The 27,737-nt window shown below is 40.0% G+C and overlaps 1 long non-coding RNA gene and 1 pseudogene across 1 annotated transcript in view; one reads left to right on the top strand and one right to left on the bottom strand.

Moving 5' to 3' along the window:
- LOC143664686 (TGF-beta-activated kinase 1 and MAP3K7-binding protein 2 pseudogene) overlaps positions 1-5,723 on the top strand; it is a 45,469-nt pseudogene extending 39,746 nt beyond the window's left edge.
- LOC143664857 (uncharacterized) overlaps positions 1-27,737 on the bottom strand; it is a 172,828-nt gene that overhangs the window by 108,388 nt on the left and 36,703 nt on the right. The gene's annotated exons all lie outside the window — the stretch shown is intronic.

Genomic DNA, 27,737 nt, shown 5'->3' on the forward strand with positions numbered 1-27,737 from the left:
CTCTCATTTAAGCACCAGCCAATTAAATCAAACATAATTTATTGCAGCAAACACACCTTTTAGCTGACTATAGATGCAATGAGCAACAGATGAGGTTCACGTACCATTGGCTCATGTCCACAGCAAAAGAACTAGGCTCCTTCATCTGGCCAAGTTGACATCTGAACCTAACGAGCACAAGGTTTAAAGCAGGTCTGTAGAAATGCCCAATCTAAGGCATCCAGGGAAAGATACCATGGTTCAAGAAGGCCGATGACATTCAGTATTTCTCTCTCAGCTTTAAGGGTAGATAGCAAACAAGGCAGTGTCTGCTAGCTTTCTCTCAAGGCCTCTTGTTTTACGAACTCCCTAGGAGGTGCTTTCCTTCATCTCCAAAGGTCACTGGCTGGTGGACTCTGTGCTTCTCTTCTCCCTCTGTCATGGTTCTGCATCTCTCTTCCATTCTCAAAAAAGGGACTCTCTCCAAAATGTCTACTCTTTTATAGGATCCCAGTAAATCTACACATAGAATGAGTGGAGATACATCTCTATCTAATCAAGTTTAATACCCATAATTGATTGAGTCACATCTCCATGAAGATAACGTAATTAAGTTTCCAACCTATAATACTGAATCGGGATTAGAAGAAACTGTTGCTCTCACAAGATTGATTAGGATTAAAATATGGCTATTCTAGGTACATAAATCCTCTCAAACAGGCACATTCCACACTTTGGACCCTAAAAATGATATGTTTTCCCCATAAACAAAATACATTCATTCCATAGCAATATCAGAGACCATTAAAATATTCCAGTAATATTACAAATACAATAGAAAGTTAAAACCAGTACAAAGCCTCATCAAAGTCAGTTACAGTCCTAAGACAAAATTTTCTCCACTGGCTCTGGACCTATAAAACTCAGAACAAGTTATTTGCTGTCAATGTACAGAGGAGGGACAGGCATAGGATACATATACCCATTCTGTTATAGTTTGCTAGCTTCCAGAATGCAACACTCCAGAGATGGATTGGCTTTCAATAAAAAGGGATTTATTTCATTAGTTCTTCAGAGGAAAGACAGCTAACTTTCAACTGAGGTCCTTGCTTATGTGGGAAGGCACAAGGTAATCTCTGCTGGCCTTCTCTCCAGGCCGCTGGGTCCCAACAATCTTCCCTGGGATGATTTCTTTCTGCATCTCCAAAGGCCTGGGATGAGCTGCGAGTGCTGAGATGAGGTATGCTGATCTGCTTGGGCTATGCTATGTTGAGCTCTCTCATTTAAGCACCAGCCGATTAACTCAAACATCATTCATTTCAGCAGGTACAGCTCCTAGCTGATTGCAGGTGTAATCAGGAACAGATGAGATTCATATTCCATTGGCTCATGTCCACAGCAATATAACTTGGCATCTTCACCTGGCCAAGTTGACAACTGACTCTACCACACATTCCCATAAGGAGGAAGGAACCCAGGGGTCGCAAGACCCAAGCACCCTCAGGGTAAACTCCATTAGATTTCACAAAACCTGCAGGGCAAACTCCATCAGATTTCACAGTTTGAGAGTCATTTATCTTTGAGGCTGTAGAAAGTGGCAGTCCCACCCTTTCGAGGGGCCTAAGCAGTGGCTTACCTTTCTCCAAATGCAACCTTGGGGGACACTGGGGAGACCACCTTTTTCTCGGCTCCACCCTCTCCAAGCATCAGGGCTGCACCCAAGCTCTCTGCCATTTCCAGGACACACACTCAACTCCTCTATGTGGTGGCAGCCAGGCTCTCCCCAATACCCAAGGAGTGTGCTGCACACTCTACAAGGTCTGAGGCAGCACCACACTTCCACTGCAATGAGGTGGAAGGCCCATCCTCTGTCTTTGGGGCAAACTCACCCTCTCCATGTGCTAGGGTGGGTTTGCTCTCCTAACCCGAGGCTTCTTGACTTCAGACCTCAGCCTCCATGATTCTGCCTTTGAAGCTATTTTGTCTTCACATTGACCCTTATATGACCTATTTATGCAGGTCCCACATCACTCCTGTTGGCTTTCTATGTAGTAAGGAAGGATCATGCCCATCAGACAGGAGGACTTTACACAAATTCTTTCTGGATATCTCCATCTCCAATCCTGGCTTTTCCCGAAAAGGCTGGCTGATGCCATGCTTGGCTAAATCCTCACATGGAGCACTATTCTCTGGGGTCTAACTTCCTGGAACCCAAGAATATTCCAGAACATCAATTTCTGGTTTCTTTGTATGCAAGAGGTCAGTTCTCAGTTTGCCTCTTTCCTGTCACATTTCACTATAAATTTTGAAGAGAAACCAGGCTGCACTTTCCACATTTAAATTGGAAATCTCTTCTGCTGAATAATCAAGTTCATGACTTTTAAAATCTGCCTTCCAGCCAAAGCCCCTAGTCAATTTTGCCAGGTTATCTGCCATTTTAAAACAAGGTTAATCTTTCTTCTGTTTACAATAACACATGCCTCATCTCTGTTTACAGTCTTAACAAAGGAATCTTTAGTGTCCACATTTCTACCAACTGTTTCTTCTAGGCCTTCTCTATCAAACTCCTCACAACTCTTCCCAAATCTTCCCCTTATTCATTTTAAAAGTCATTCCAACATGTTTGGTATTTGCAAACTGCAGCAGCACCCCACTCCTGGTACCAAAATTTGTTCTAGTTTGCTAGCTGCCAGATTGCAATTGTAGAAATGAAATGTCTTTTAAAAGGGGGAAATTAATAAATTGCTAGTTTACAGGTAAGGATGTGAAATTGTCCAAATTAAAACAAGTCTATAGAAATGCCCAATCTAAGGCATCCAGGGAAAGATACCTGGTTCAAGAAGGCTGATGACATTCAGCATTTCTCTCTCAACTGGAAGGGTGCATGGTGAACATGGAAGTGCCTGCTTGCATTCTCTCTAGGCTTATTGCTTCATGAAGCTCCCCAGGAGGTGTTTTCCTCCTCATCTCCAAAGGCCACTGGTTGGTGGACTCTGTGATTCTCTCATCCTTTTGTTGTGGTTCTGCAGCTGTCTCCTCATTCTCAAAAAAGGGATTCTCTGCAAAATATCTCCTCTTTTATAGGATCTCAGTAAACTAATCAAGACCCATGTAGAGTGGGTGGAGACATGTCTCCATGTAATCAAGTTTAATGGCCACAATTGATTGAGTCATATCTCTGTGGAGATAACCTAATCACACTTTCAACTTATAATACTGAATAGGAATTAGAAGGAACCGTTGTTCTCACAAGATTGATTAGGATTGAAACATGGCTTTTCTAGGGTACATAAATCTTCTCAAACCAGCATAGATACTGAGCTAGGCTAAAAAAAAAATAGAAAGAGGATACAAATAAATAAAACCAGAAATAAGAGAGGGGACATAATGACCTCACAGAAATAAAGAAGATAATGAGAGGATAATATAAATACCTATACGCTAAAAAACTAGACAATGTTGATGAAATGGTTAACTTCTTAGAAAAGCAGGAAAAAGAAAAATGACCTCAACAAATAAATCACAACCAAGGAGATTGAATCAATCATGAAGAAGCTCCCCCAAAAGAAAAATCCAGGACCAGATAGATTCACTTGTGAATTCTACCAAGTACTCAAGAAGAAATTCGTACCAATCCTGCTCAAATTCTTCCAAAAAATTAAAGAGGAGGAAATGTTACCTCACTGATTCTATGAAGCCAGCATCACCCTAATACTATAGCCAGATAAAGATACTACAAAAAAGAGAGAAAATTACAGCCTAATCTCTTTAATGAATATAGATACAAAAATATTCACAATTCAAATCCAGCAGTACATTAAAAGAATGTATGTATGGTATATATACCATAACCAAGTGGGCTTCATCCCAGTTATACAAGGCTGGCTCAATACAAGAAAATCAATTAATGTAATACATCCCATCAATAAGTCAAAGTGGAAGAAATGTGTAATGATCCAAATTAATCCAGAGAAAGCATTTGATGAAATTTAGAATCCATTCTTGATGCAAACACTTCAAAAGATAGGACTAGATGAGAACATCTTCCACATGGTAAAGTGAACAGGGGAAAAGTCCACAGTTTTAGGACTGGGAAAGGTGCCCACTGTGACCATTATTATTCTACATCATGCTGGAAGTACTAGCTAGAGCAATTAGGCAAGAAAAAGAAATAAAATGCATCCAAATTGGAAAGGATGAAGTAAACCTTCACTGTTTGCAGAGGACATGTTCCTATATTTATAAAGTCCTGAAAAATCTACAGTGAAGCTATTAGAGCTAATGAATGAGCACAGTGAAGTGGCAGGGTAGAAGATCAACATGCAAAAATCCATGGTATTTTTACATACAAGTGATGAACAATCTGAGGATGAAATTTATTAAAATTCCATTTACAATAACAACTAAAAGAATAAAATATTTAGGAATAAATTTAACTAAGGATAAAAAATACCTATACACAATAAACAACAAAACAATCCTAAAAGAAATCAAGGAAGTCCTAAGTAAATGGAATGACATACCATGTTCATGGATTGGAAGATTAAATATATTTAAGGTGTCAATTCTACCCAAGACTCAATGTAATACAATGAAAATGCCAACAACTTGTTTTGCAGACAACAGTCAAAATATTTCAACAGTAACTCAGAAATGCAAGACTGGTATTAGACTTGAATCCCCCCAAAAAACACAATTTTTCAAAATCAAATTCCTTTGGACCACAAACCTCCAGCAATTCCTCTTTGGTCAACAGACAGAACTTAAATAAAAATTAACCCACTGTTTACATAGTTTTCACCACCAAGTACCAATGAGTTGAGTACCAAACTAAGGTCTATATTTCAGCTAATGCCATAACAGCAGATGACCACATCCTACAGAATCAGCCCACAGTGGACCATCCACCACCCCTAGGAACATATCTGGGCAAGTGAGTATGGGCCCTGCCTTAATTCACCATCCCAGTTGGGCAGAAAGTACCAGCTCTGCAACTTCTGCCTACATGGCTTACATTGCTGTTATGTAGAACAACACAAAGAATACTTTCCAGATTATGGTTTCTCTCAACAACCCCCCCCCCAGCAGTCTCTACATGGGTGGTGTCACCTACCTTTGAACTAACAAATCTTCTAAAAAATCCTGTTCATTATATAGAACAGAAAGCAATCAGAACATCATGGACCCTGCTTTAGCACATGTGGATAGAGTAAGTGACCCAGGGAAACTGAGTATGGGATCTGATGATGCTTCCCACACACAAGCTTTGCTGGTGCACCAGAGGTCAGAATGAAATAACTTCAAAGAGAACTTTGGATTCAACACAAAAACCTGGATAAACTAAAATCTTGGGTCAATGAAATGTAAAATAATTTAATTATGAAAGACACATGAAAACATCAAATTCTATATCTCAGATACCTTCCATGAAGAAACACCACAGATGAAAATTTCTAATAGACAACCCTAGATTGACTCTGTCTGCTTAAACCAAAGAAGTTTATATTTTTCAAGACTGAGGACCACATTTTAATTCCCATGCTCTTCATAACTTTTATGATGATATTGGATTTGGAGGTCGTTTGCCAACAAAACCCAAATTTCAAAGGTCCACCATTTAAAACACCAAAGAATCAAGAGGTAGAAAATAATGAGGGAACTCAGTGGAATTGTACTGCCGGTAATTTTTTAACCATCCAACCTTAATCTCTTGTAAACAGCGTGAGATGCCAAGGCATTTCTGAGCCAGAGGCCCTATATCTTCTCTAAAATTCCATCTAAAGCTCAAGAAGCTAGTCTTCACTACTCCATTGAATTTTGTCAAATTGAAGGTGTGACAAGATTGTGTTGTGCTAATGCTAAGTGCCAGCCCCCAGAGTTCAGAATAGCTAAGGCTCTTATATGCCTTGAAATCCATTCCATGAGAGGCCATCAGCTGAATGTCTAGCACCCACCCTAGACCATGTACAGTGTTACTAGCTCCCATCTTGGATCATTCCCAACAGCCTAGTGCTTGGGGGCTCCTAGTACCACTTAACCCCTCATGTCACTACTGGATTTTGGCAGAAGGAAGGAATAGAGTGATAGCTTTTTTTATTTTAAAAGCTTTCATTGAAATGCTACATGTGCAAAGAAAAGAAACAAAATGTAAATAAATTGTTGTTATCACAGAGTGACCATGAATAGGAGATGAACTTCAAAAATCTGTGGTACTCTTGGCCTTGTCTTTGGCTTCCCTGAAGACATCTCTACTCTGTGAATCCAGTAGAGTCCCAAGAAGAAAAAGGAAGCAGCATGTGTTCTCTGCACAAACATGCAGTGAAATACCATGAAGCTTTTCTTACTGTACAGATCTCTCAGGTTTTCTTTTAAGTTAATTCTCTTCCTTATTATTTTTATATATGTATAGTTTAATAGTCTTTTATTAGCTAGCTTTCTTTTACCCTTCAGGGTTTAAGCACAATCATGACCCTTTTTAAGCCTTACCTACAAGAAGGAATGCCTTAAAATGAAGAAGAAAGCCACATTGATAAAATGAAACTATGTACAGAATTACTTTCCTCTACTTGTGCTGAACTTGGCTTTTCTCTGGGCCAATATTCTGTGACAGCATGTGGATGCTGTACAATGCTTGCAGAAAAGGTGACAAATTATGTCTGTTGATCATTATATAATACCTTTAGTGGTGATTGACAACACAGTGTTTTGTCTTCCACAAGGAAGCATAAAACAAAATAAAATTTCAATCCAATGATGGAGCTTGCTTCATCTGCCTAGTGTCCTGCAAAACTTTCACAAGAGATTATTATTGAGAGGTGCAGTTTAAAACCAGCAGCACCACCAGTACCTACAGCCCCCCCCACCACCTTGTTTGTAGAGAAGTTTATAAATGCTTTACTGTTCAAGTAATAATTTTCTAAATGTGTCTTGGTGTTAGTGTTAAATGTATATATAAAACAAACTGAGTCATATTTAGGACAACTGAATAAAAGCTGGAAAAAAGAAAAACAAGCAAATTTGAACATTAAAGCAACCTCAAGCATTTCTTTAATTTAATGATCTATTTTATGAGAAAAATAAATGTTCAGATCATCAGAAATGTATACAACTGAAGGAAATCAAGAAAAAGCAATAACAGAATTGTGATGTTATCTATCAATGCTTAGAATGGTGGTAAGGGAAGTGCTGATAATGTACACTGTTACCCACTGTAAATGTTTGCAAGTAAATATTTCTAAAATAAACAGGATCAATATAAGTGACCCCTAGGAATGTCAAAGCTTTGAATTGAAGGTTTTGCATTTTGTATATAGGGAAGAAATATGACATTACTAATTAATTGCACAATAGCACTGAAGCCCTTGCATTTCATGTGTTTTGCTTTAAAAGCAAGTTATTGTTTTTCAGCCTCATTTGTGAAGCTAGGTGAAGATTGAGAAATCAGTTTTTATGTACTGTATTAAAAACATGTAATTTGGGTATCTTGGCTTAATGCTTTTGTGATTTAACTGATGTGCCAGTTTGAAGGGATTATGTATCCTAGAAAAGCCATGTTTTAATCCTGATAATCTCATGGAGGCAGCCATTTCTTTTAATCCCTGTTCAGCACTGTAGGTTGAAAACGTGATTAAAATATCTCCACAGAGATGTGACACACAAAATTGTGGGTATTAACCTTTGATTAAAGGGAGATGTGGCTCCACCCATTCCAGGTTGTCTTTATTTGTTTACTGGGATCCTTTAAAAGAGGAAGCATTTTGGAGAAAACTTCAGAGCCACAAGAACCACTAGAGTTCACACAGCCAGAGACATTTGGAGATGAAGAAGGAAAATGCTCCTAGGGGAGCTTCACACAACAAGAAGCCTGAGAGAAAGCTAGCAGACATTGCCATGTTTGCCATGTGCCTTTCCAGTTGAGAGAGAAACCCTGAACTTCATCAGCCTTCTGGAACCAAAGTATCTTTCCCTGGATCCCTTAAATTGGACATTTCTATAACCTTGTTTAACCTGTATATTTTCACAGATTTAGACATGCAAACTTTCAACTTAATAAATTCCCCTTTTTAAAAGCTGTTTCATTTCTGGTATATTGAATTATGGCAGCTTGAAAACTAGAATAGCTGGGTAAACTATCCTTATAAAAAAAGTATTTATAAAATTTTAAAAATTATATTCTAAAATAACAGCATTTCACTGCATATTTATATCTGGTAATTTCTAGTTCTCCATGGGTGGTTGATTTCTAGCTTTATTTCATTGTGCATAGAGAAAATGTTTTGCATAATTCAGTCTTTTTAAATTTATCAAGTCTTATTTTCAGACAGAATATGTGTTCTATCCTGGGGAAAGATCTATGAGCATTTGATAAAAAGGTTTATGCTGATGTTTATGGGTGCAATGTTCCATGTATGTCTGTTAGGTCTAGTTAATTTGTCATATTTTTCAAGTTCTCTGTTTCCTTATTGATTCTCTGTCTAGATGTTCTATGTATTTATGAGAGTTGTGTATTCAAGTCTGTGCCAACAATAGGGGAATATAAGAGATATGGGTTGTTTCTTTTTGGAGTAATGAAGATGTTCTATAATTAATTATGTTGATGAATGCACAACTGTATGATTATACTAACAGCCATTGGTTGTACACTTTGGATGGATGTGTGGTACAAGACTAAATCTCATTAAATTACTTTAAAATAAATAAATGAATGTAATTGTAAAATAGAGAAATGAATGAAATGAGATTTTGAGATCAATAAAACTGATAAATCCTTAGCTAGACTGAAAAAGAAAAAAGAGAGAAGTTACAAATAAACAATATCATAAATGAGAAATGATGCATTACTACTTATCTCACAGAAATAAAAATGTCATAAGAGAATAGTATGAACAACTATATCCCAATAAATTAGTCAACTTAGATGAGATGGAAAAATTCAACTGATTCTAAAAGAAATATAAGACTTCAAGAGGTCAATTACACATGAAGAGATTGACTCAGTCATCAAAAATATCCCAACAGAGAAAATCCCGGGACCACATGGCTTCATAGGTGAACTCTACCAATCATCCCAAGAAAAGTTAATACTAATCCTGTTCAAACTCTTCCAATAAATTGAAGAGGGGGAGCACAATCTCATTCATTTTATGAAACCAAAAGTCATCGCAAAAGCAAATCCAGAGAGAGAGAGAGAGAGGGAGAGAAAGAAAATTACAGACCAATTTCTCTTATAAATATAGATTTTTTAAATCCTCAATAAAAGGACTTCTGGGAAGATGGCTGAATAGACTAGCTAGAGCTTTGCCTTGCTTAATGGAAAAGTTAGAGAAGGGACAGGAGGGTGACTGAGGTGGCAATTCAGGAATGTGGCTGACTTAGGAGAGCCTTCTGCACCACATGCAGCAGCCCAGGTTGCAGAGGCCAAGAACTGGAGGGCAGAAAGCTGGAGCCTGGCATGGAGTGCATGGACAGGGGCCCAAGACTAGGAAGTAAGCCAGACCACCTTCCTTGGGGGCACTACCCTCACCAGTGCAGCCCCATGACCAATGAGTCAACCCACACCCTACATACAATCTGCTCCCATTTCCCACACTCCAGGTGCCCCCACCCCACCAGCCCCCAGTGCTCATACCTGCCCCCCACACCCACCCCAAGTGCAGCCCAACTCACCTCTCCTGTACCTCTCCCAAGCACTATCACCTCCTCCCTGTTCCCTGCAAGCTGTTGCCAGTGCATAAATGCTGCAGGCACTAACCTCCATAACCAGGCTACCCCTGCCCCCCATGGTCCATAGTGTCACACAGATTCACTCCACCCCATCTGAGCTCTGTGCATCTGTTTACAGCATTCCCAGGCCCCAGCATGCACACAGACCCCCAGTCACATCATTCGGCACTGGGAACTGCACTTTAGAGCAGTCTTAGAATTGCGCGTGTGCACGGCCCTCAGCCACTCTTCCCAGCTCTGAGAAAGTGATGACCTATGCAGCTGTGTCACATCTGCTTCCAGTCCATTAAGGCATAATGCCAAACTGCTGCCACAGCTCTTCACATGTGCACAAAGTGCCCCATGTCTTAGACCAGTGCACACTAGGGTTAAGTCCCTCAGATTGGTGTACATGCACAGCTACATCTTTCCTGGCTGATGGGCATCCATGTTCAGTGTTACATCCCCAACCTGTGCCTATACATGCCCTGAAACAAATCACTGCTCTGAGTGCCCATCCCTTGCCTGCTTTCTGCTGTACAACCATCCCACAAGGACAAGGCCTTAGACTATTGAAAGAAAACAACTCCCAAAGTAAATCAATCAAGATATTTACATGCCACGAAGATAGCTGAAGATCACTAAGAATATCACAATGCAGACAGAAAAAGCCCTGCCTGCCTAATGACCAAATTAAAACAACAGAGGAGACCCAGACATTGGAACAACTAATCAAAGATGTTCATACAACTCTACTTAATAAAATAAATGGGATAGCAAATGACATAAAGCAGATCAGGAAGACAGCAGAAGAGCACAAAGAGGAATTTGGAAGAATAAATAGAAAAATAGTGGAAATTGCAGAGATCGAAGACTCTGTTGACCAAATAAAAAACATGCTAGAGGCACAACAACACCAGATTTGAAGGCACAGAAGAAAGAATAAGTGATATAGAGAACGGGATAATTGGCTTCAAAGACTCAAAACAGCAAATGGCAAAAAAGTTGGAAACAATTGAATGGTAATTCAGGGAAATGATAGACAAAACAAAGCACGCAAAAATAAGAATTATTGGTGTTCCAGAAGGAGCAGAGAGGAGTAAAGGGCTAGAAAGAGTAGTTGAGGATATAATGGGGAAAAACTTCCCAACCCTCATATAAGGCATAAATATAGAAGTCAAAGAAGACCAAAGAACTCCAAACAGAATAAATCCAAATAGGTCTTCCCTAGGACACATACTAATTAGTCTGTCATATGTTGAAGAGAAGCAGAAGATCCTGAACTGCAAGAGAAAAGCAATCTACTACATACAAGGGAAATCAAATAAGACTGAGTTCAGACTACTCAGCTAGCATCCTGGAGATGAGAAGGCAGTAGTATGATATATTCAAGATTCTGAAAGAGAAAGACTTCCAGCCAAGAATCCTGTACACAGCCAAACCATCCTTCAAAATTGAAGGAAGGATAAAAATTTTTACAGACAAATAAGTCCTGAAAGAATGTGTCAACAAGAGACTGGCCTTGCAAGAAATACAAAGAGTGGTTCTGGCAACTGAAAAAAAAAGATAGGAGAGGGAGGTCTGGAGGAAGTCACAGAATTGAAAAGAACCACTAAGGGCAATTTAAAGAATACAAAGAGAAGGAAGGAATAGGACATATAGATCTGACAAATAAAATAAAAAGATAGGATGGTGGAATCAAGAAATCCCTCTTCAGTAATAACTTTGAATGTTAGTGGACTAAATTTACCACTTAAAAGATACAGATTGGCAGAATGGGTATGAAACATAATCCAGCTGTATGCTACTTACAACAGACTCATCTTAGACACAAGTATACAAATAGGTTGAAAATGAAAGGATGGAAAAATGATTTTCCATGCAAAGTGTAACCAAAAGAAAGCAGGAGTAGCTTTACTAATATCAGACAAAATGGACTTTAAATGTAAAGACATCATAAGAGACAAAGAAGGACACTATATACTAATTAAAGGGTCAATTCACCAAGAAGATATAACAATCATAAATATTTATGCTCCCAATCAAGGAGCTCCAAAGTACAAGAGACAGACATTGGCAAAACTGAAGGGAGCAATACATATTTCAACAATTATAACAAGAGACGTCAATGCACCACTCTCCTCTATAGATAGAACAAGAACAACCGGACAGAAGATCAATAAGGAAATAGAGAAGTTAAATAACTTGATAAATGTATTAGACCTAACAGATATATATAGGTGATTGCACCCCAAAACACAAGGATATACATTGTTCTCTAGTGCTCATGGAACATTCTCCAGGATAGATCATATGCTGGGTCACAAAACAGGTCTTTATAAATTCAAAAAATTGAAATCATTCAAATCATTTTCTCTGATCACAATGGGGTGAAGCTGGATCTCAATAACCACAAAAGAACAAGAACATTCACAAATATATAGAGATTAAATAATGCACTCAAACAAATTTCAAAGAAGAAATTTCTAAAGAAATCAGTAGCTATCTGGAGATGAACAAAAATGAGAATACAACTTATCAGAGCGTATGGGATGTGGCAAAGGCTGCGCTGAGAGGGAAATTTATTGCCCTAAATACCTATATTAAAAAACAAGAAAGGACAAAAATCAAGGACTTAACAGCAAACCTGGAGGAAGTTAAGAACAGCAAACCAACCCTAAAACAAATAGGAGAAGAGAAATAACAAAGATTAAAGCAGAGATAAATGAATGGGAGAACAAAAGCTCAATAGAAAGAATCAATAAAACCAAAAGTTGGTTGTTTGAGAAAATCAATAAAATTTATGGACCACTAGCAAGACTGACGAGAGAGAGAGAGAGAGAGAGAGAGAGAGAGAGAGAGAGAGAGAGACTGCACTGGTTTGAAATGATGTATGGACCCTTGAAAAGCCATGTTTTAACACTAAACCCATTTTGTAAAGGTGGCCATTTCTTCTAATTCCTAATCAGTATTGAATGCTTGAAACTGGAATCAGATCATCTCCCTGGAGACGTGATTTAATCAAAGTGGTTGTTAAATTGGATTACTGAAGGCATGTCTCCACCCATTTGGGTGGGTCTTGATTAGTTTCTGGAGTCCTATAAAAGATGAAACATTTTGGAGAATGAAGGAGATTCAGAGAGAGTATAGCAGAACAACATAGCCATGAGAAGCAGAGTCCACCAGCCAGTGACCTTTGGAGACGAAGAAGGAATATGCCTGTTAAGGAGCTTCATGAAACAAGAAGCCAGGTAAAGAAGCTAGCAGATGATGCCACGCTCACCATGTGCCCTTCCAGATGAGAAAGTGGCCCTGACTGTGTTCACCATGTGCCTTTCCAGATGAGAGAGAAACTCTGAACTTCATCAGCCTTCCTGAACCAAGGTATCTTTCCCTGGATAGCTTAGACTGGACACTTCTGTAAACTTGTTTTAATTGGGACATTTTCTTGGCCTTAGAACTCTAAATTAGCAATTTATTAAATTCCCCCTTTTAAAAGCCATTCCATTTCTGGTATATTGCATTCCTGTAGCTAGCAAACTAGAACAGATTTTGGTACTGAGAGTGGAGTGCTGCTGCAGTTTGAAAATACCAAACATGTTGGAATGACTTTTGAAATGAATAAGGGGAAGAATCTGGAGTAGTTGTGATAAACCTGATAGAGAAGACCTAAAATGCTTTGAAGGGACTGTTGTTTGAAATGTGGACTCCAAAGCTACCTGTGATGAAGCTCTAGACAGAAATGAGGCATGTATTATTTCAGACTGGAAGGAAAGTGATCTTTGTTTTAAAATGGCAAATAATTTGGCAAAATTGATTTGTGGCTTTGGCCGGAAGGCAGATTTTAAAATACATGAACCTGGATATTTAGCAGAAGGGATGTACAAATTAAATATTGAACGTGCAGCCTGGCTTCTCCTCATAGCTTATATTAAAATGCAACAGGAGGAAGATAAACTGAAAACTGAATTCTTCAGGTACAAAGAAACCAGAAATTGATGTCCTGGAAAATTCTGGATTTCAAGGAAAGGAGACCCCAGAGAATAGTGCTCTATGTGAGGATTTGGCCAGATGTGGAACCAGTCAGCCATTTCAGAGATAGCCAGGACTGGACATGGAGTTATCCAGGAAAGATTTGTGGAAACTCCTTATGTCTGATGGGCACGATCTAAGGCTACTACATAGAAAGCCAATGAGAGTGCTGTGGGACTTGTATAAACAGTGCTGCCACCAGTCTGGCCTGGGGGGTTCGGAGAAGGGACACATTGGAGGAAAAATAACTTCAGAGGTAAAACCATAGAGGCTGAGGTCTGAAGACAAGAAGCCTTGGGCCAGGAGAGTGGACCCAGCCAAGCCCAAAGAGAGTGAGTTTGCCCCTAAGGCAAAGATGGGCCTTCCACCTCATTGCAGTGGAAGAGTCATGCTAGCACAGGACTTGGAGAGGGTGAAGTACACTCCTAGAGGTTTGGGGAGAGCCTGGCTGCCACCACATGGTGGGGTTGAGCATGTGCCCTGGAGATGACAGACAGCCCAGGTGCAGCCCCAATGATTGGAGAAGGTGGAACCGAGAAAAAGGTGGCCTCCCCAATGTCCCCCAAAGGTGCATTGAGAGAGAGGCAGGCCTCTGCATAGGCTCTTAGAAAGGGTGGGACTGCTGCTTTCAGAAGCCCCCAGGATAAATGACTCTCAGACTTTGAAATCTAATGGGCTTTGCCCTGCTGATTTTTGAAACTGTATGGGTCCAGTGACCCCCGTGTTCTTTCCTCCCTATGGAAATGCATATATGCATCCCAAGACTGTGCTTCCTTTTATGTTGGCAGGAAATAACTTGATATGAGTTTTCAAAGGTCCAGAGACAGAGAAGAAGGTTGCCTTAGGACAGACCATGCTTGTAATTACTTTTGGAATTTTGTACTGGTTTTAACCTTGTAATGTATTTGTGATGTTACTGAAATGGTTTAAGGATCTCTGATATTGTAACAGAATGAATATCTTTTGTATATGGGGAAAACATGTCTTTTTTAGAGTCCATTGGGTGGAACGTGCTGGTTCAAAATGATGTATAGATCCTAGAAAAGCCATATATTAATCCTAATCCCATTTTGTAGAGGTAGCCATTTTCCTCTAATTGCTAGTCATTATTGAATGTTTGAGACTGTAATTAGATTATCTCCCTGGAGATGTGATTTAATAAAGAGTGGTTGCTAAGCTGGATTACTGGAAGCATATCTCCACCCATTTGGGTGGGTCTTGATTAGTTTCTGGAGTCCTATGAAAGATGAAACATTTTGTGGAATGAAGGAGATTCAGAGAGAGCAGAGCAGAACAACATAGCCATGAGAAACAGAGTCCACCAGCCAGCTACCTTTGGATATGAAGAAGGAACATGCCTCCTTGGGAGCTTCATGAAACAGGAAGCCAGGAGAAGAAGCTATGAGATGATGCCATTCTTGTCATGTGCCCTTCCAGATGAGAGAGAAACCCTGGCAGTGTTCACCATGTGCCTTTCCACTTGAGAAAGAAACCCTGAACTTCATCGGCCTTCTTGAACCAAAGTATCTTTCCCTGGATGATTTAGATTGTACATTTCTATAGACATGTTGTAAGTTGGGCATTTTTTCTCAGCCTTAGAACTGTAAATTAGCAACTTATTAAATTCCCTTTTAAAAAAGCCATTCCATTTCTGGTATATTGCATTCCTGCAGCTCTCAAACTAGAACAGAGATGATGCAAATAAACAAAATCAGAAATAAGAAGGGGTGCATTGCCACAGACCCTGAAGCAATAAAAGCAATCATAAGAGACACTATGAACAACTGTACAATAATAAACAAGACAACTTAGATGAAATGGACAAATTCCTGGAGACACACAAACAAGGTAAAATGACTGAGGAAGAAATAGAAGATGTCAACAAACCTAATCACAAGTAAAGAGATTCAATCAGTCATCAAAAATCTTTCTAAAAAGAAAAGCCCAGAGCCAGATGGCTTCACAGGGGAATTTTATCAAATATTCCATAAAGAGCTAACACCAATCCTCTCCAAAATTTTCCAAAAAATTGAGGAAAAAGGAACTCTACCTAAGTCATTTTATGAAGCTAGTATTTTAATACCAAAACTGGGTAAAGATGTTATAAGAAAGGAAAACTACAGGCCTATCTCCCTAATGAACATAGATGCAAAAATTCTCAATAAAATACTAGCAAATCGATTCCAACAGCATGTTAAAAGAATTATACACCATGACTAAGTTTATACCAGATTTATATGAGGAATGCAAGGATGGCTCAACACAAGAAAATCAATTAATGTCATACAGCATATTAACAAATCAAAAGGGAAAGACCACATGATCATCTTAATTGATGCTGACAAAGCATCCGACAAAATTCAGCATCCTTTACTAATAAAAACAGTCCAAAAGATAGTAATCAAAGTTAACTACCTCATTAGGATAAAGGGAATATATGAAAAACCAATAGCCAGCATCGTACTCAATAGAGAGAGACTGAAAGCCCTCCCCCTAAGATCAGGTACAAGGCAAGAATGCCCACTGTCACCACTATTATTCAACATTGCGCTAGAAGTTCTAGCTAGAGCAATCAGGCAGGACAAAGAAGTAAAAGGCATCCAAATTGGAAATGAAGAAGTAAAACTCTCATTATTTGCAGATGATATGATACTAGATACTTGGAAGATCCTGAGAAATCTACAGCAAATTTACTTGCACTAATAAACAAATTCAGCAAGTTGGTGGGATATAAAATTAATGTGCAAAAATTAGTAACATTTCTATGCACAAGCAATGATCTAGCTGAGGAGTCAGTTAAGGAAAAAATTCCATTCAAAATAGCAACTAAAAGAATCAAATACTTAGGAATGAAATTAACTAGGGATGTAAGGAACTCGTACATAGAAAACAACATAACATTCCTAAAAGAAATCAAAAGAGATCTAAATAAGTGGAAAGACATTCTCTGCTCATGGATAGAAAGGTTAAATACAGTTAAGATGTCAACAAATCAAAATTCCAACAACCGACTTTGAGGATTTGGAAAAGCTAACTACCAAATTCATCTAGAAGGGAAAGAGACCCCGAACAGCTAAAAGCATCCTAAAAAAGAAGAACAAAGTAGGAGGATTAACACTCCCTGACTTTAAAGCCTATTATAAAGCCACAGTGGCCAAAACAGCATGGTACTGGCACAAAGACAGAAGCAGTAACCAATGGAATCGATCTGAGAGTGCAGAAATAGACCACCCAATCTATGGTCAACTGATTTTTGACATGGCTCCCAAATCCTCCGAACTGGGACAAAATCATCTTTTCAATAATTGGGCATGGAAGAATTGGATATCAACAGCCAAGAGAATGAAAGAGGACCCCTATTTTACACTCTACACAAAAATTAACTCAAAATGGATCAAACAGGGTGGGCAACAGTGGTTCAGTGGCAGAGTTCTCACTTGCCATGCTGGAGACCTAGGTTTGTTTCCCAGTGCCTACCAATGTGAAAAAAAGTGGATCAAACACCTAAATATAAGAACTAGCACCGTAAAACTTCTAGAAGAAAATATAGGGAAACATCTTCAAGACCTGGTAGTAGGAAGTAGCTTTCTGAACTTTACACACAAAAGCACAAGCAACAAAAGAAAAAACAGATAAGTGGGAACTCCTCAAAATCAAATGCTTCTGTACCTCAAAAGATTTTGTCAAAAAGGTAAAGAGGCAGCCAACTCAATGGGAGAAAATATTTGGAAATCATATATCAGACAAAGGTTTGATTTCCTATATATACAAAGAAATCATACAACTCAATAACAAAAGGACAAATGACCCAATTATAAAATGGACTAAATATATTAATAGACATTTTTCTGAAGAGCAAATACAGATGGCTCAAAAGCACATGAAGAGATGCTCATTTTCATTGGCTCTAAGGGAAATGCGGATCAAGACTGCAATGAAATACCACCTTACCCCTATAAGAATGGCTGCTGTTAAACAAACAGGAAACTACAAATATTGGGAAGGATGTGGAGAAACTGGGACACTTATGCCCAGCTGGTGGGGATATATAATGGTGCGGCCACTATGGAAGACTGTTTGCTGGTTCCTAAGGAAACTATATATCAAGTTGCCCTATGACCCAGCAATAGCACTACTTGATATATACCCAGAAGAGCTGAAAAAAATTACATAAACAGACATTTGCACTTTGAAGTTCATAGCAGCATTACTCACAATCACAAAAAGATGGAAGCAAAACCAAATGCCCATCAACAGAGGAGTAGGTTAACAAAATTTGGTGTATACATACGATGATATCCTGAAGCACAGGACAAGATGGAAGCTGAGGGAAATTAGCCAGACACAAAAGGATATATACTGTATGATTCCACTTTTATGATCAGCATAAAGGTATAATCAGAGGCTTATAATGCAGAATATAGGGAACTTAGAGACAAAAAGAAGCCAGATACAGGGGAACCATTAGCTAATGAGGTTGAACTCCAATGTGAGGGGATAGATAGGAACAAAGGTGGTTCTCAAATGCTTTTAGAAGTAATATTACCATATTGAAGATGAACAAGATTGAAAGGGGTTGTATAGACCTATGTGTCCCACTGATTCACACTGGAAATATGAATTAGTTCTCATAAGAATCACTTCAAAGATATGATTCTTGTATAAAGAGTGTTTAAGTCCAAAGTACAGGGAGAAAACTGCTATTGCATGTATAAGCTATGTTTAAAAGGAAACCATCAGCACTAACACAGCAACAGCAGAGGTAAATAATGGGGAGAGGGACAAGAGTTAAGAGAAGGTTTAGATATCCTATTTGGTGAAGGTGTGTTTAATGCTTTTCTTTCTCTTGGGAACAATGAAACTATCCAAAATTGAGAGTGTTGTTGGACTGTGGACTTTGGGCCTTCTACATGATGCACGATGAATGCAGGTGGCTGAAGGATGCACTGACAGAGAAGTAGATTGGTGAATGATGATGTATACAAATGAACAAAGGTTGTGCTACTATAAAGAGGAACAACATCGTGAGAATGTACTGCTGTGAATGAACATGTGGAACATCTGGTGAGAGAAAATAAATCAGAAACAAAAGAACAACAATAGTATGGATTTATAAAATGCTTCTAAGAAAACAGGGGCCTAGATTGTAAGCTTTTAGAGCAGACACATTAATTTTGGAGTGGTGATTATTATTTCTGGATTTTGAGAGGCTGTTTTATATATGTAACATGATATTTAGAGATAGAGGTGGGTCTTGACTAGTTTACTGGAATATTTTAAAAGAGGAAGCATTTTGGTGAAAGCTTGAGAATGACAAGATAGCTACTAGAATTAACAGAGCCCGTGCAGCCAGAGACCTTTGGACATGAAGAAGGAAAACGCCCCTGGGGGAGCTTCAAGAAACTCGAAGCTGGGAGAGAAAGCTTGCAGATGCCTTTCCAGTTGAGAGAGGAACCCTGAACGTCATTGGCCTTCTTGAACGAAGGTGTCTTTTTCTGGATGCCTTAGATTGGACATTTCTATAGTCCTGCTTTAGCTGGGACATTTTCATGCCCTTAGAACTGTGGACTTGCTACTTAAGAAATTCCCCCTTTTAAAGGCTGTTCTTTTTCTGATATATCGCATTCTGGCAGTGGCAAACTAGAACACCATGCGACAGAAAAATCCCAGACATGATCAGACTTTCTTGAGTGAAGGTAACCTCTTGTTGGTGCCTTAATTTGGATATTTTCATGGCCTTAGAATTGTAATTTAATAAATCCCCTTTATAAAAACCAATCTATTTCTGGTATATTGCATTTTGGCAGCTTATTTTCCTTTCAATTGGACATCACACTGTACTTGGGGGAAGCTGTATGTCCCTGCCACATTATGTAATTCTTTACTACACATTCCTAGCCATTGGGAATTGGTTAAATCTAGACACTGAGTGAAGCATACCCCATGTTTGTTGTCCTTTAGCTATTCTTGCCCCAAGGGGAACTGCAGTGGTTGTGAAAAGCCTTCTAACAGCCTTACCTAACCCTACAGCTCACATGCTTAATGAATCTAAATTAGCAATATCATTGTTAAATGAAGAGACCACACAATTATGGAAAGTAGTCTTACAAAACAGAATGGCTTCAAACATTTTAACTGCTGTACAGCGGAACCTGTGCCCTTATAAACACAAAATGTTATATATTTTCCTGGTCACTCGCATCATATTTCACAAGCTTTACGCCATATTCAGAAGCACATACACAGCATTAATCAACAGTATCTACTGTTTTAGCTTGCTAGTGCTGCCAGAAATGCAATATACCAGAAGTAGGTTGGCCTTTATAAAAGGATTTTATTGTTACACGTATACAGTTCTAAGTTCATAAAAATATTCAAACTAAGGCATCCAGAGAAAGATACCTTGACTCAAGAAAAGCCAATCTGGGAAGGCACATGGCTGGCATCTGCTGGTCCTTTGGTTTCAAACAGCTCCCCTGGGGCATTTTCTTTCTGCATTTCCAAATGCATCTGCCTGTGTCAGTTCTCTAGCAACTGTGTTTTCTCCAAAATGTCTTTTTTACAGGATTCCAATAAACTAATTAAGACCTAACTTGAATGGGCAGAGTCACATCTGCATCTAATCAAAAGGCCACATCCACAACTGAGTGTGTCACATTTTCATGGAAATAATCTAATCAAAAGGTCACACCTACAATTCAGTGGGTCTGTCTCCATGGTGACAATCCAGTCAAAGGTTTCCACACTACGGTATTGAATCAGGATTAAAGGACATGACATTTCTGGGGTACACACACTTAACCAACACATATACAGGTTTCCTTTCTACTTGGTTTAATTCTCATACTCAGACTTGGAGATACTTCTTTATAGAAGTATCTGCCCTATATGTTGGATTATTACTACTCTGTTGTCTTTTACATTGTTGTGGTATAGGAATGTAATGCTTGTCCCGTGGTCAATGCAGTCTGTTACAGGGATGGAGTGTAGCAGCTGGATGCCCAGGTCCCTTCCTAAATGACCTGTAAGAAATGACCTTTAGACAAGGACAAAGGTCAAGAAAGTAAACAATGTCCCCAGAGTGGGAAGAATGTAACCATGGATGTAAAAATAGCATTGATTGTATCTTAGTCTTAAACACTAATCCTAGTAAAACATCAGGTCTTATGACCTCTTTTGGTTTGCTAAAGCTGCCAGAATGCAATATACCAGAAATGGATTGGCTTTTATAAAGGGGATTTCTTATGTTACAAATTACAATTCTAAGGCCATGGAAATGTTTAAATTAAGGCACCAACAAGAGGATACATTCTTGGAGGAAAAGCAGCGCCTGGGTTCCTCTGTTAAATAGAAAGGCACATGACAATGTCTGTTGGTTTTCCTGAGTTGGTTTCAAAATGGTTCTCTCAGCTCCTGTGAGTCCTTCTGGCTTGTGCTGCAGGGCTTTCCTTCTACATCTCCAAACCATCTGTGTCTAGGCATCTGCTGTCTATATTGGCTTTCCAAGCATCTGTCTGCTCTCTCCAAATATCTCCCTCTTGAAGGACTCTAGTAAGTGGATTATGACCCAACTTGAATGGGCGGGGTCACATCTCCACCTAATCAAAACTTGATTACCCAAACTTGATTGGGCCACATCTCCACGGAGACAACCCAGTCAAAAGGTCCCACCGAACAACAGGTGTACCCCCACAAGACTTATCCAGAAGAACATGGCTTTTATGCCTAACAATTCCAAATGAGCACCAGTCCCTTTAAGGATTATACTAGAGACCCTATGTCCTCATACTATATGGAATGTATTTGTTTTAAAACCACATAAAACCCACCCCACCCCCAGCCTTCTAGTCCTTGAAGGCTGCTAAATCTCTGGAACTGCCGCCACTGGAGAACCTCAACTGTTAGTAAGTCCCAGTAGATCTGTGTCTACCTCTTTACTGGGCATGTTTTTCAGTCTTGCAGCAGCCCCTGTCTATACCCTGTATGAACTTTGTCTGGGCCCACACACACATATACACACAGACACACGTACACACACACACATACACACACAGGGTGAGCATATGAGAGAGAGGTAGGGAAGCAGTCCTGGCAGATGCTAGCAATCAGTGGATTTGGGTGGAGGATTTATAATTGCTTGTCATGCTGTTACAGTTTTTCTGGGTGTTTGAAATTTTTAATGAAAAATCATTTTAAAATTGAAAAAAGAAATCCTAGGAAGGGAGACTCTTTTAGTGCCATTGGCATGGGCATTCATCTAAAGACCAGTCAGAGACAGGCATGGGTGCAGACACATTTTGCTGAGACTTGAGCACCCCAAATTTGGGCTCAGAGGCCCTTCCCATGGTGACAGGCTCTGTGCAGGGGGTGTTTGTGTCTGAAGCTGATGTGTCCTGTGCTCCAGGTTCTTGTGCTGCCTGGTTCTTCCAAGGTTTTGCTCAAGGGCAGAGATAAGAAGCAGCAGCACTGGGCACATCAAGCACTGGGCACCCAACCTTGGCTGGTGTGGGGAATATTGGGCTATGGAAGCAGATTAGATTACCCCCACCCAACCCAGGGATCCAGAAATTACTCCCCAATGTCACATTTCTTTCATGGAGCTTCTGAGGAGAAATGGAAGAGATGCTGTTCTGCTCCAGGCTCAGTCCTCTGTGACCCAGATGTCTCGGGCACGTTTTCCTCAACCCTTTCCCTGAGCATGTGTGGCCTCGCCAAGGAGGACCCACTATTTAAATGTACCAGGGACTCACCCCTGAAACCAAAGGCTGGAGTCATTCGGGTGCTGGAGGCAAGACTGCCATGACTGGCTGGGTTGGGGAGCTTGGCTCCCACCCCACTGTGTTTGTGGGTCTTAGATAGCCCTGTCTCCGTAATGCTCAATTTTACCTACAAGCAGATTCTCATAATATCAGTTACATTAAAATTGCAATAGATTCTCTCCAAACATTTTTCTCTCTCTGCTCCAATCTCTTTTTTTCCTGACATATAGTCTTTTTTCTTTTGTCACTGAGAAACTACAATGATTCCCCTCTGTCTACAGCCAGCTGAGAAATAAATTAAGCTACAAGGCAACAAAGGCTTTACTTTAGGGGTCTTAGAATTGCAGTTCGGGCAGCATAGGTTCAGGTAGCATCCCAAATCCTCTTCCAGAATGTCACTTCCAGGCAAGGGTTCGTAAAGGAAAAGATTAGACAAGTTGTTGTGGTTGGTGGATATTTGGGGTCCTTTGGGTTATACAGTTAACTGAGTTTTTTATTTTGTGGTTTGTATCTATTGTCTTGATATACTTAGGGCTTTGAGGAACATTGTTAGCTTGAGAGTTTGCATGCTTTGGTAGTTTGTGATATCGGGCTGAGACCTGCATAAGAGGAACCTCCAGAACGTCCTCCATACTCCGTATAAAATCTCTTAGCTATTGTAGTCTATTTTGTTTTATTTCTTTTAACACTGCAAACAATGTGTTTCCAAGTCTCTTCCATGACACATCAGAAAACTATCATAGTCTCACCCAATCATCCATATTTCTGACGTATGGAAGCCTTCTTCCTCATAGGAATGTGCAATATCATCTTCTATTTTCATTAGTTTCAACTACTTTTCCTCATAATATGCTAGCCCAGAGCCCTCTTGTTTCAAATGTTCGGCTTCATAAATGATATTTTTTCACGTTGGAAAGGGTTTAAATGGAAATAATTGTTATATTTAATATTGAAAGTGTTTTACACTGAACCATTGGAACAATTTCCCTTAAATTTGATGATTTCTACTAACTAAATTGAATGCAGATTTTCCCTCAGATATCCTTAAGAAGACAAGTAGACAAAAAAAATGCACATAACACTCCATAGTAAATTTCAGGAAGGGTTTCTAGGTCATGGTCTTGTCTTCTGCCCCAGGCCACAGACATTCTCACAATGCCCTCATTATTGTCTCAGGAGAAAAGAAAAGTTGGCTCTCTTAAAGCTGAGCTTCTCCAACCTGATTGTGCATAGAACCATCTGGGACCTTGAGTGATATTGTTGCTTGGGCCCCAAACTGGATCATTCTTATCAAAATCTCTGGAGAAGGGAGCCTCCAAAGGATGGCACAATCCTCTCCTGGTACTTTTAATAGGCACCCAGGGCTTGACTCAGTTTCAAAAGCGCCCACCTCCTTGGAATACTATGAGATAGGGAAGTCCAAGGAGTCCCTGCACTCAGGTGCAGATCAGCTCAATGCTTACCTTGTTAGCTTTAATGCAGCAAATCTCAACCCAGAATGCACACAGGGAGCTTTTCACAAGGTCCTGGGACTCAACCCAGAATAATTGAGTTTTAGAGACTGGGATTGGCCTTTGAAAGGCCTTCCTGGGGATTCCAGTGTAAAGATAGAACTGGGAAGCTATTTTGATTAGTGTCTTAGTTTGTTAAATGCTGCCAGAATGCAATATACCAGAAATAGAATGGCTTTTAAAAAGGGAATTTATTGTTATAAGTGTACAGTTCCAAGGCCATAAAAATGTCCAAACTAAGGCATCCAGTCAAAGATACATTGACTCAATAAGGGCCAATGTCTGTCACATGGGAAGGCATGTGGCTGGTGTCTGCTGGTACTTGTTCCATGTTCCATTGCTTCCAGCTTCTGATGCCACAGGTCTCCTTCCTAAGCATCTGTAGGACTTCACTCTGCTCCTCCAGGACACAGCTCTGGGTTCTGGCTTTTCAGCATATCATGGGAAGGCACATGGCAATGTCTGCTGGGCTCTGCATCTCCAAACGTCCTTGTCTAGGTGTCTGCTCTCTCTGTCAGCACTCCAAGCATATCCACATGTCTGCATCTCTGTTGGCTCTGAAGCAGCTGTCTAGCTTCTGACAGCTCTCTCAGCTCCTGGCATCTCCTGGGGCTTTTGCGTTTCCAAACATCTGTGTCTGCATCTGCATCCGAAGCTTCTCCAAAATGTTTCCCCTTTTCAAGGACTCTGTTAAACCAATCAAGACCTACCTTTAATGGGCAAAGTCACATGTCCATCTAATCAAAAGGCCACACCTACAACTGAGTGGATCAATCTCCATGGGAACAACCTAACCAAAGGTTTTCACCCTAAACAATAGGTTTACCCCTGTAAGATGGATCAGGAGTAAAACATGGCTTTTCTGGAGCACCTAACAGTTCCAAATTGGCAAAATTGGATTATAGTCTAGTGGGAGAGCTGGACTTGAGCATGGAGTTACATTGAACTGTAATATGAGTTCATTAAGGTGAAGAATAGAATACCAGTAAGAACCCATAAGGAATGTCACCTTCTGAGAAGGACTTCTATGCAAAAGGGTGATGGATAACTGAGCAGTGAGTATGAGCTTGCTTGATGAAGGGCATTTTGGGTGATGGGAGAAAAGCAGCTTACAGAGAAGGAGGAAAGTCTTCAAGGCAAAATTGTGATTGGTGTATCAGGAAATAAGAGAAGCATGGGGCATGGTACTAGGAGAAAATTTAGCTTGATCTGAATTGTCAAACAGACTTGGAATGGAAATGTCTAATCTGTAAAGTCCATTTTAGATCTGGTCTGCACACCAAGGACAGTGTAAGCAGGGACATCCATTAGAATGGATCCATGGACGTGACCCTTAATACCTTGACTATTTTAATTGCTGCATGAAAACAAAAAGCCAGCTAATTCAACATGCAATTAGAAGCTAGGATTTTGAGAGTTTTGCTTTAGTGGAAGCTGTTAGTAAAAGTGAAAAAGAATTCAGGATTGTTTCTTCATTTCTGCTTTGGAAATAGCCTGGATGGAATTGCCATTCATACCCAGGGAGAAAAGGAGTGGGATCTGGGTATGACACTGGGTGTGGAGACTCTGAGGCTCTGAGTGGAGGGTCCTACTACACATGGAGGGGAAGGTGACCTGAGCTTACCATCTGCCTGCAAGTAAACAATGGGGTCTAGCCTGGAGGTAAAGATGTGAATATTGGGTGTTTCTTAACATTTGATGGGGAGAGGGGCCACATGGGCAGATTTTTTAAAGGTGGTTTCTTAGAGATCTGTATGGGGACAGATTGGAGATGTGTAGTGGTAAGAAGAGAGTTTAGTTAGGGAGGTCCCTAGCTATAATGGCATCAGAAGTGTAGGCCTGTAAGTTTGTGGAAATGAAGAGAAGTTAATTTTTTTGATACCATGGAAATAACCCAGGATTACTCCTAGGCCAGTACATATTGAGTTTGAGGTGATTTAAGAAGATACTTCTGTAAAGCCCCTTCCTTGTATTCTCAGATTCCATGATGATAAAGGTCATAAATCTGGAGGATTGCTTAGAGTGAGGTGGATGGTTCTCAAAGCTTGATGTTATTCTAAGTTGAGTCCATAAGAACACCCTGGAGATTCTGAAGATGACAGAATAATCTAGCATTATTGTCCCCAACATTCTTGTATACTCAACACTATCCATCTCTTTCTCCATTTTTGGTGAGATCTTGTTATGGACAGTCAAGTGTAGCAAAAAGGGAACAGGAGATCCGTTTTTTAAAAAATTATACTCACATATCCTAGAGATGAAGTTACAGCACCCTTGCATGGCTGCATGGGAGAATGCATCAGGAGCTTGAGAACTCAACCAAGCAGTTAGGGAGCCAAAGAAAAACATGTGAACCTGGGGTCTATGCCTTTTATATCATTATAGGGTGGAGCTTTAGTCAAATATATGAGTTTGGGGTGTTTGCTTGAATTTGGCACCCTCACAAACAGGACAGGGCTCCAGACTAGTTGGAAAGGGAGTCTTGGGGTGCTTTGTCTGACAAGGAAATTTTAGGAATTCACTGTGGGGAAAGGACACTAATTAGTACCCTGTGGGTTTTTGCAAGAGAGATCTGGTGTGCTGGTTTGAAAGGATGTATGTACCCTAGAAAAGCTATGTTTTAATCCTAATACCATTTTGTAAATGCAGCCGTTTCTTCTAGTCCCTACTCAGTACTGCATGTTGGAAACTTTCATTAGATTATCTCCATGGAGATGTGACTCTATTAAGTGGGTTTTAAACTCGATTAGGTGGAGGTATGTCCAGGTGGGTTTTGATTGCTTTACTGGAATCCTATAAAAGAGGAAACATTTTGGAGAAAGGTTGAGAATCTGAGAGAGCAGAGAACGCTGCAGCACCACAAAGCAGAGAGTCTACCAGCCAGTGACTTTTGGAGATGAAGAAGGAAAATGCCTCCTGGGGAGCTGGAGGGAAAGCTAGCAGATGATGCTGTGTTCAGCATGTGACCTTCCAGCTGAGAGAGAAATGCTGACCATGTTTGCCATGTGCCTTTCCACTTAAGAAAGAAACCCTGAACTTCATCGGCCTTCTTGAATCGAGGTATCTTTCCCTGGATGCCTTAGATTGGACATTTCTACAGACGTGCTTTAATTGGGACATTTCCATGGCCTAAAAACTGTTAACTTGCGACTTATTAAATTTCCCCTTTTTAAAAGCCATTCTGTTCCTGTAGTTTGCATTCTGGCAGCTAGCAAATGAGAACATCTGGGTTGGGTGAGGTATCATTAACCAAGTGTAGGTCTTGGATTCGCTTCTCTTTACACTTATGTCCATTTGTTCCATCTATTATCACCCCCTTCTGTTCTTCCCTCTGATTCTCTTCAACTCTGTCTTCGGTGAAGACAGAAGCGCTGTTCTCCTTCTTTCCTCCACCCCTTCATCCCTTCTTTTAACCTAAGCCTTTCATAGAGGGTTTCATGCTCACCACCACCGTCCATGACCACTCTCTCACCCTCAGCCAACTGAAGCCTGCTCTGTTCTCTTAACCCTTCATTCAGCCCATCCAGTCTCCTCAAGTCACAAATAATCCTCATATGCCACACTCGAACACATCACTGACCCTTTAATTTAGGACAATGAAATTGGGAGTTAGAGGCAGTTTATTTTAGGGATGTTACAACCTTTCCTTTTTCAGTTGGGAATGTGGAGGCCCAGAGATCCTAGGAATTACTACCCAAGTTATCTCTAGGTGACCCTGTTCCAGTTACTCAAACTCTTGTCTAGATGCTGGGTT

Source organism: Tamandua tetradactyla, chromosome 20 (genome assembly GCF_023851605.1).
Source record: "Tamandua tetradactyla isolate mTamTet1 chromosome 20, mTamTet1.pri, whole genome shotgun sequence".
NCBI lineage: Eukaryota > Metazoa > Chordata > Mammalia > Pilosa > Myrmecophagidae > Tamandua > Tamandua tetradactyla.